The 9,389-nt window shown below is 35.1% G+C and overlaps 2 long non-coding RNA genes and 1 pseudogene across 2 annotated transcripts; all 3 read left to right on the top strand.

The window, feature by feature from the left end:
• The first annotated feature begins 738 nt into the window (after window positions 1–738).
• Window positions 739–1,943, top strand: LOC138326934 (uncharacterized). Its single transcript, XR_011208982.1, has 3 exons — window positions 739–771; window positions 1,137–1,227; window positions 1,895–1,943. It is a non-coding gene; the product is annotated as an uncharacterized lncRNA (long non-coding RNA).
• Window positions 1,944–2,015: 72 nt separating this feature from the next.
• Window positions 2,016–3,915, top strand: LOC138326933 (uncharacterized). Its single transcript, XR_011208981.1, has 3 exons — window positions 2,016–2,069; window positions 2,502–2,591; window positions 3,508–3,915. It is a non-coding gene; the product is annotated as an uncharacterized lncRNA (long non-coding RNA).
• A 59-nt stretch (window positions 3,916–3,974) lies between these two features.
• On the top strand, window positions 3,975–7,377 carry LOC138327193 (uncharacterized; annotated as a pseudogene).
• Window positions 7,378–9,389: the final 2,012 nt, after the last annotated feature.

Below are 9,389 nucleotides of genomic sequence, written 5' to 3'. Positions count from 1 at the left end.
TTCTCGTTTTTAGATTAAAACACGAACATAATGACCCATAAAAATAATTGGCTGTACAGTAATTCATAGATCACATCGACAGTTAATCAAGCTTCAATTCCACTTATCTAGTAAAGTTACAAACTTTTATGTCAGACATAACAAGCGAAAATAGATTAATTCCTTTTCTACATGTACAGCAGCAACCAGTTACAGTCAACTACCGATTAGTAACCTGCTTCATGTTATAACTCTACACAGTATGAAAAAGAGCATTCACATAGAGTCTCCCATGAATACACCTCTGCCACTAACCAGCCTCATTGATTAATAATGTCTACGCAGGACAGGACATCTGATTACCCCAAGAGATCGTTTACACTTGTTTGCACTAGTAGGATATCAAAATCAGTTTGGCTGTAAACACTCATTTGCATGGGTAAGATAAGATTGAATGAAGTCTGGTGCTTTAAAACTCAGAAACAATTGAAAAGGCTGCGTTAGTGTTAGCGAGGTTGCCATAATTACGTTTTTATAAGGAACCCGGGGCCGGAGCAGACGACGATCACAAATCGTCTTCAACCAGTGATCACTGACCACATCGTACGCTGTACGTGTAGCAGGTGGGGATGGTCAAGAAGAAATATCCAGTTGGAGACATGGGAGAGACGAGTTGTCGAGCTAGGGGTTTTGGCCGATGGCTTGTCCAGCATGCAAGAAGTGGTCATCAGCCACTTCATCTATTGAATTACCACCACCATTAACACGTATGGCCTATCTGCTATACTGAAGGTAGGCACAATGTTACAGAGTAAACATATACGGGTCGTATACTATAATTTCCTCCGCTTCCACATTAAAAATTAGTTAAGATTTCAGTCGAATCCCCCTCATAATATTTCTATACTGGTGAATACTAGATGTACTACATCTGTATTTTATCAAGGATTTAATAAGTCTCATATACGTCCTTGATTTATCATTGAAAATTTTTATAAAAATGACCCATGATGCAGAACTGCCAAAAAAAATGTACAGCTGTAAATGTACAAAAATGTAAAAGTTAAAATCAAACTTTTTAGCGGTTGATGAGATACTATTTCAAGTAAAAAAGGTATAATATTTTTTTCTTCATATTTTGTTTTCATATCCAACAGGTACAATGCACCTCATGTCAATTCATGAACAATATCCCGACAGGAAAACAACATGGAAGGATCTGGGATGCTAACACAAAACTTGCATCAGGTATTATTAATACACCGAATGTATACATATACTAAACAATTTGTATATAAAAATACTGTACACAAGCATAATGTCTGTATACAGTGTATCGAGAGAATAAGTACAATACAATATGGCGCAATACTGTACAAGCATGTATGGATTCTACATGTGCATGCATGTACATCTGGTACATGTATACATGTAGATCAGGCAAAAAAAAATATGCATGTCTGTATCTCAAATTCCGGTTGCGGCCATTATTTTAGAGTGTAAGACACTAAAAAAAATCCTCCCGACCCAATTTTTTTGCCAATGTAACCCTAAACAGACATTTTTTTTTTGGCCTGATATATCTTTATGCATGTACAGTGTATGATTTTTACATAATTGTATGTCTGATAAAAAGTCTTTCCACATATGTGCACTGTTTAATTTTCCCAACTGAATGCGATCTGCAGATAAATGATTGTTTTCCACTTTATTGCACGATTTAATTTGTTATAAAATCTGGCTGCTGAAAACACCCAAGGTGAGGAATTTTTTGGTTATTGGTTATTTTGACATTGTTTGACCATTGATTTTATTGAAATACTTTTTGATGAACGCACGTTCATAATCTTGTATTACAATGCAAAGATTATGAACTACACACAGAACATATAATAATAACTATTTTCTTTTTCAGCAATGATTAATGCTGGTGTAGGAGGAAGACAGATTAATAGTATTCTTACTCACTCAACATACCACCCGTTAGTGAACCAACGTTAAGATCCCTCAAAAAGAAATTGGACCAGTAATTGAGCTGTGGCAGAGGATTCCATAGAAAATTCTATCGCTGAAGAGATCAGATTGACTGAGTATGTTGAAATAACAATATCTTTTCTGCCTGTATAAAGCAATTTGTTCAACTATTAGTATTATTAGTAAGTTGATCATTGCGCTTGATATCAGGGTCTACTGTACATGTTAATCTTGGGGCTGATAAATAACATTGCTCGCAATCAAATAAAGCAAATATTTACCCTTCAGGAAGATAAATTTCCCATTAAATGATTTGTCTAGTTTTGTTTCTGAAAATAAAATTTTTGTTAAGAAAATAGTAATTTTGTTGACAACAGCAGCCATGTAATACAACTTCAGATGACATGAGTGTATACATATATTGCTTGGGACAAACTAGTATATATATATACTCTCGTAGGTACACTGTACATTGTATAAGAAAAATGGGCATACTAATGAGCTAGGTAACTATAAAATTGAACAATCATGTATGATTTGTCTTACAGGGAAAACAGTGGTGATGGAAGGCTTACAGTCAGTGTGGATGGAGCGTGGCAAAAGAGAGGAAAGTGGTAGATCCTTTGACAGTTTATCCGGTTTGTAATTATATGCATTTTAAGTTTTAAGCATTTGTGTGTGTATCAATTTAGAAGAAGCCAGACCACTGATTAAACTCATCCTTTTGTTCGTACGTCCTTCTGTCCATTAACAATTCTTATTACTGTTATTTCTCAGAAAATCTGAAGGGATCTGTCTCAGATTTCATATGTAGGTTTCCCTAGGACCTTAAGTTTGGCATGTGGCATTTTGGGACTGATCTATCAACAAGATGGCCGAAAGGCAGCCATCTTAGATTTTGATATTTAAAGTTCTTTGGTGGGTGCCAAGATCCCTCAAGGATAGCTTGTTTATGTTAAATTATTGAAATATACCAAACAAAGCTGAGTGTACCCCAAATAAAGCATAAAGTGGTTTAATTACAATGAAGCGGTTTATTTAAACATTAAACATTATATGGTCTGTATATATACATTATAGATACCAGATCTGTATGTAACGGTAGATATTTCCATTATGTAACCTAACCAAGCACAGTTGGCATCCATCAGTCTATAAACTCCTATCTGCTTATTTTGACTTTACAAATGTCGTGTCAGCAATCACAGGAGATGACTGTTAAAATGGCTGTCCTGTATTCGACGACAATAAATTCTTTATTCGTTATAAATTGATGAAAAATCTCCTAAAATTGTTATTAAATGTAAATATAAAGCATTGAGCGTCTTTCAGTTGGCATTCATAGCCAAAATGAATGCTAACTGGACAGAGGCAAATTCAACATGAAGTGCTAGCGTGCACCATAGAATTTCCCTCTGTGCATTTATATTGCCTATGAATGCCAACTGGAAAGACGCTCAATGCTTAATTATAAGTGTCCACGTAAGCATTAGTGATGTCATAATGATCTCATGTTTTGATTACATTATATATATCAGATATCTTATATTTCAGGTCACTGTTCTATGATTGGTGCACAAACTGGCAAAGTAGTCGGATACAGCGTACGCAGCAAGTTTTGCAAGATGTGTGATGTTTCAAGCAAACAGGGCCAAGTCTCGAAATCCCACGATTGTCGATGTAACTGGGATGGCAGTAGTAAAGTCTATGGAATCTGACATGGTGATAGAGATGGTTACTAAACATCACAAGGCAGGACATGAGATATCTACTATAATAGCTGATGATGACACTACAACCTTTCAGCGGTTAAACAAATCACTTCAAACTGATTTCACCAAGAAATCAGACTGTAATCATGTCAGGAAAAACATTACTTCACAACTGTACAAACTTCAGGTTAAGCATAAATCACTGACAAGTAAAGTGATTAAATACATACAAAAAGTGTATTAATTACATGCTCAGCCAGAATCAGGGAAATTCCAAGGGAATTAGCAAAGGCTTTGATGTCATAAATTAAACATGTGTTTGGAAATCATTCTGAATGTGACCCGAACTGGTGCTCCCATAGAGAAAACCCAAACAAAAAGTACAGAGCTTTGCCTTATGGCCAACAGTTGAAAGACCAGGGATTGCAATCATCTTTGACTGCACTATTTGATACACTGAAAACATCAAAGTGACAAACTATCTACATTGGGAAGCACTCAGGGGAAACGAGTCCTTCAATAAAACAGTGGCATCGAAGGCACCTAAAGCACATTTCTATAGTGGAACAGCCAGTCTTAATCACAGAGTTGCAGCTAGTGTGGCACACAAGAATATTGGACATTCCTATGTAACCAATGTGAGTAAATTTAATTCCTTTAATTTCCATGGCCCCTAATTGTATCGCTTAATTCTGTTGGTGAATATATTTTACAAAAACAATCAAACAACATTTATTTTTTTTAGGCATTTTATTTAGCAGATAATTTGATTGAAAATTCTGTGATCAGTGGAGAAATATGGCCTCAGAATTCCTGCGAGTGATATCCTAATTAAAAATGACTACCAGGTAAAAAACTGAACATTAGTGATTAGCTTATCTTCATGTATGTGTGTCTGAAATGAATAGATTCGTGAAATATTACAGTTCTTGTATGTAATTTGTAATCACAGACACATAGACAAGTTGGATTGTCACCTGGTGGACACACTTTTAAACTTGCCTGTCTGCGGGATCTTCAAGCACGAAAACGTAAGGCATGTAAGCATCACAAGAAAAGCCAAAAATACGACGCCTAGAGTTTGCATGCAAGAAGGTATGATATATTTTATAATACAAAATAATTCTGCATTTGAAAATGGAATAGAGCTTATAGATATTTGAATTATTGTATTTGAATTTCATAAATGGATTTAGTTTAATGATTCTTTACATTTTACTTAACTCTGTAAAGAAGTTTAAAATGGGAAATTATTATGTAAATTTAATGTCAAGGTAATTACTAAAATGATGGTGAAACTTCATCAGATTACTACAATTCTCCTTATAATGGCAGTCACTTTGACATGAAGTACCTGGTTGTGCAATTTTACTTTATTATATATGTTGGTATTTTGTTTTCATTTTTAACAGGATCCAGGCCAATACAACAAAAGAGATTAGAGAAGGTACCTCATATTCCTCTTGTATAGATACAACGGACATACCAGTTGATTCCATTCAGGAAATTCCTAATCCAGAACCTTTGCCTAGTCTCAATACCTCGCCAATACCACAAAAGTCCAAACAAGTTTACTTTGACCTGGAAAGTACAGGGTTAGGTAAGTTTCTATAGCAGATATATATTCCGTTATTAGTCCTCTGCCGGTGAAACAAGATGGACTATAATTTTTGTCCCCATCAATCTGTCTATCCGGCCATTTCTCCATCTGTAATGTCAGGATGTGTTTTCATTTCACAAATTTTTACTTTACAGACGATAACTTGGTGGTCACATAGGTGGTGATGCAGCTTGGGATTTTTTTATGTGTTATCTGGTAAAAATAATAACTTGCCATCTATAGATTAGAAAATGTAATCGACGACAAGGGATATCTGTTGCTTGCAACACTTACTATTAGCTTGTTCCATATTCATACTCTCACTAGTATCGGCTCATCCTCCAATTCATCTAGCTATCCATTGATGCACTTGGTTAACTTTGCTCAGTCTAAATAAGATCTCTCAGAAATTTTGCAGGAATAATCTTTTTAATCGCAGGAGTTTGGCACAATATCTGAGGAGGCAAGGTTTTTTATTTACCATAATAGAGTTTGTTTGCCCCTCATATATTGTGACAATCTCCAGTGCATCAAATATAGAGATTACAGTACATGTATATTCCCTTCAAAAATGAGTTTTTATTTTAGCCACTAACAAGAAATCCGATACACATCCAATGAACAATTTTTTTATTATTAAGCAATTGCAAGTAATGTTTCCCGATATCTTTTACAGCTAGAACTTCCCATATCACGCAAGTGGCAGCAGTGTGCGAAGATGATAAATTTAGCACATACGTAACTCCAGGTACAGCTATATCCCCTGCTGCCTCCTCAGTCACTGGTTTGACATGTAGGAATGGAAAGTTGTTTAAAGGAGGTCATCTTATTGATTCTGTATCAGTGTCCCAAAGCTTTAGAAGATCTTATAGCCTTCTTGAAGCAATATCCACCTCCATTGTACCTTGTTGGACACAATATCAAGACATTTGACTGTCCCCTCCTAATGAATGCTTTGGAGTCTGTGGGTAAACAAGAAGAGTTTCTGGGCTGTGTATCAGGGTTCCTGGACACGAAAATACTCTTTAGGACGGGGATGCCTGGATTAAAGTCTTACTCCCAGCCAAATCTTGTGAAACATGTCACTGGAAGTTCAGACTACAATGCACATGATGCATTAGCAGATGTGCTTTCACTGCAAACTCTTGTTTTAGAGAGCAAACTAAATGTTTTTTGATAGTGCCTATGAAAATGCTACCTTCTCTACAGAATATGTGAAAGAGATGCACAGATATTCTAAAAGAGTGCGGGCAAACCTGCCTTCTTTACAACCCTTGATAGACAGAAAGATCTTGAGTGAATCTATGGCAAGGAAAGTAGCAGGCAGTGGTTTGAATTGTAGTTGCCTGGCATTAGCGTACAGAAGGAATGGAGTTGATGGCATAAGGAAAGTGTTTGGAGAGAAGTGTGGTATGAAAGGTGTAAGAGTGACAAAGTCATCTAAAATTGTTAGCACTGTCGGGGATTACTTTTCACAATTGCAAATTTGTGTGAGTGAAATGTAAAAGTTTGATGTTTACAACTTTTATCTGCAGTGTTAGATCTGTATCATATCTTTGACACATTACTGACCTTGTATTGTTGTTGAGCAACTACAATTGTTGCTACATGTAGCTGGTGTTTGATCTTTGTTCCAACTTCTAGCTTTCTTAGTCTTTAGCATTCTAATGCATGTATATGTAGTCCCAGGGACCTGGCTCGAATTTGTAACCAGCAGTATATATACATGTATATAGTAATGGTATAGTATTATATTATAGTTTTAAGCATTGATGTCACTTTTATTAATTTCAGTGGGACATGAAAGAATTTTTTCTTGTAAACGATGAATCAGCCTATCAAGCCATTTTCTAAAGACAATATACAGTACTGTTCATTTTGTAACCTACTAGGTAATATATAGCTTACACCATGTTCTGTGTGTGACATTATTGATTGGATGTATTGTTATAAAATTGATCTTGTATAAATAGAATAAGCAGACAAAACTTGTTAGGTACGAACGTCAGTTGTTTGACCATTTATTTTGATGTTTAAAAATTAATGTAAGACTACTTTGCTTTCACTATGGGAAATAAGAGAACAAGGGAGATAATCTCAACTCTCAAACTTGAACAATGCGAAGAAAACATGAAACTTGAATAGCTGATTTGTTCATACAGTAATTTTAAAATCAATTATTTTTTATTGTTCATAGCATTTTAACAACAATTTTGAACCCTTTCTTTATTCCTTATATGAAAAAATAGATATGCAAAAATGAAGAAACTGGGTGAAAAAATGGATTTGAAATGGGGGTAGGGTGGGGGGTAGGTAAATTAATGTTGGAATATCTCAAAATTTTCATCAGCGACCTATCATTATTTTTTCAAATTTTGATTGTTGAAGGTTAATTGTTTAATTTGACAGAGTTTAAGAAAAAGTTAAATATTATAAATATTTTTTTTTTTATGATTTAGTCTAGATTTTGCAGGCATGGAAGTGAAATCTCTAGTTTAAATGAGGATGGAGTGAAAGGCTAAAATTATGATATATTAGATAATGAATGCTAATATTTCTTGTTTTTATTTTGTAAAAGTATGAAAGTTATGACAGTAAAACCAATGTTATATGTGATTTTATTATTTTTTATTTTTTTTTTAACATTGTCATTAAACATGTGTTTTTTCAAGGGATTCAGATTTGAAGGTGGTATCACATTACATGCCATTTTCAAAGTGCTCTAGAGCAAAAACAAGCACAGCAACATATTGTTTTCTTTCCAGAATTGAATCGGGCATCATCTCTTCTCTGAAGTCATCAAATAAATGTTTATGATTTTATTTTCCTAATGTGTATGGATACTGCACGTGATAATACAACCAATTTGGGACCTTTTAGGGGTTTTTTGAATCTGTTAATTTGTCATATATCCCTGTTATAGTTTTTGAGCAAGTTTCTATTTTGTCAATTGTTTAAGCATAAGTCATCATAAATGTTTATGATTTTATTTTCGTAATGTGTATGGATGCTAAACGTGATAAAACAACCAATTTGGGGCCCTTTAGGTTTTTTTTGAGTGTTAATTTGTCATATTTCCATGTTTAAATAGTAAATACTTGAACCTCAACTTCTTCTGAATAGGCGAGCGTAGCTGTTCTCCAACAGCTCTTGTTCTCAAGAATTAAAAGACCCAGAGCACTGATTTTGGGACTGTAGCATGCTGGGATGAAGCGCTATCAAGTTTGTTCAAATGAATGACCGTACCTTCATTCAAGGTCACAGGGGTCAAATAGGCTAAAATCTTTAAACAACTTCTTTTCAAGAACCAAAAGACCCAGGGCACTGATATTGGGCCTGTAGCATGCTGGGATAAAGCGCTTCCAAGTTTGTTCAAAAGAATTAATGTGACCTGAATTCAAGGTCACAGGGGTCGAAAAGGCTAAAATCCTTTAAACAACTTTGTGTGAATAACTAAGAGGCCTAGAGACCTGATATTGGGCCCTTGATATGCTGGGATGAAGGGCTATCAAATTTGTGCAAAGTAATGACCTTGATCTTCATTGAAGGTCACAGGGGTCAAAAAAGCTAAAATCTTTTAAACGACTTTTTCTCAATAACCAGAATGCCCAGGATACTCATATTGGGCCTGCAGCATGCTGGAATGAAGGGCTAACAAGTTTGTGCAAATGAATGACCTTGACCTTCATTCAAGGTCACAGGGGTCAAAATGGCTAAAATCTTTAAATGACTATGTTGTATTGTGCCAATAGTCAGATGACCGTTAAGGCCCATGGGTCTCTTGTTGAAAGAATTTTCCAAAATCTGTTCCAATTCCCCTAGGGATGTTTGTGACCAACTTATGATAAAATCCATCCACAACATTTTGCGAAATAGTGTTTTGAACAAAAAGTTTACGCATAGTGCACTGCAAATGGCACATGGCAGACGACAGACGGGGCGCAATGTCAATTGGTCATCTTGACCCTTCAGGTCAGTTGACCTAAACATTATTTAACAACCTTAGAAACTAAACTGAACATCTATCAATGAAAAAAAATTATCCTGACCAGTGAAACTGTGAGTAAAAACAACAAAAACAATTTTACCCAAAACACTAATGTATACATGTAATGAAATCTAAG

This window comes from Argopecten irradians, chromosome 7 (assembly GCF_041381155.1).
Source record: "Argopecten irradians isolate NY chromosome 7, Ai_NY, whole genome shotgun sequence".
Classification (NCBI taxonomy): Eukaryota; Metazoa; Mollusca; class Bivalvia; order Pectinida; family Pectinidae; genus Argopecten; species Argopecten irradians.
Note: the sequence above shows the minus strand (reverse complement) of the source record. Positions and strands in the feature narration are given on the sequence as shown.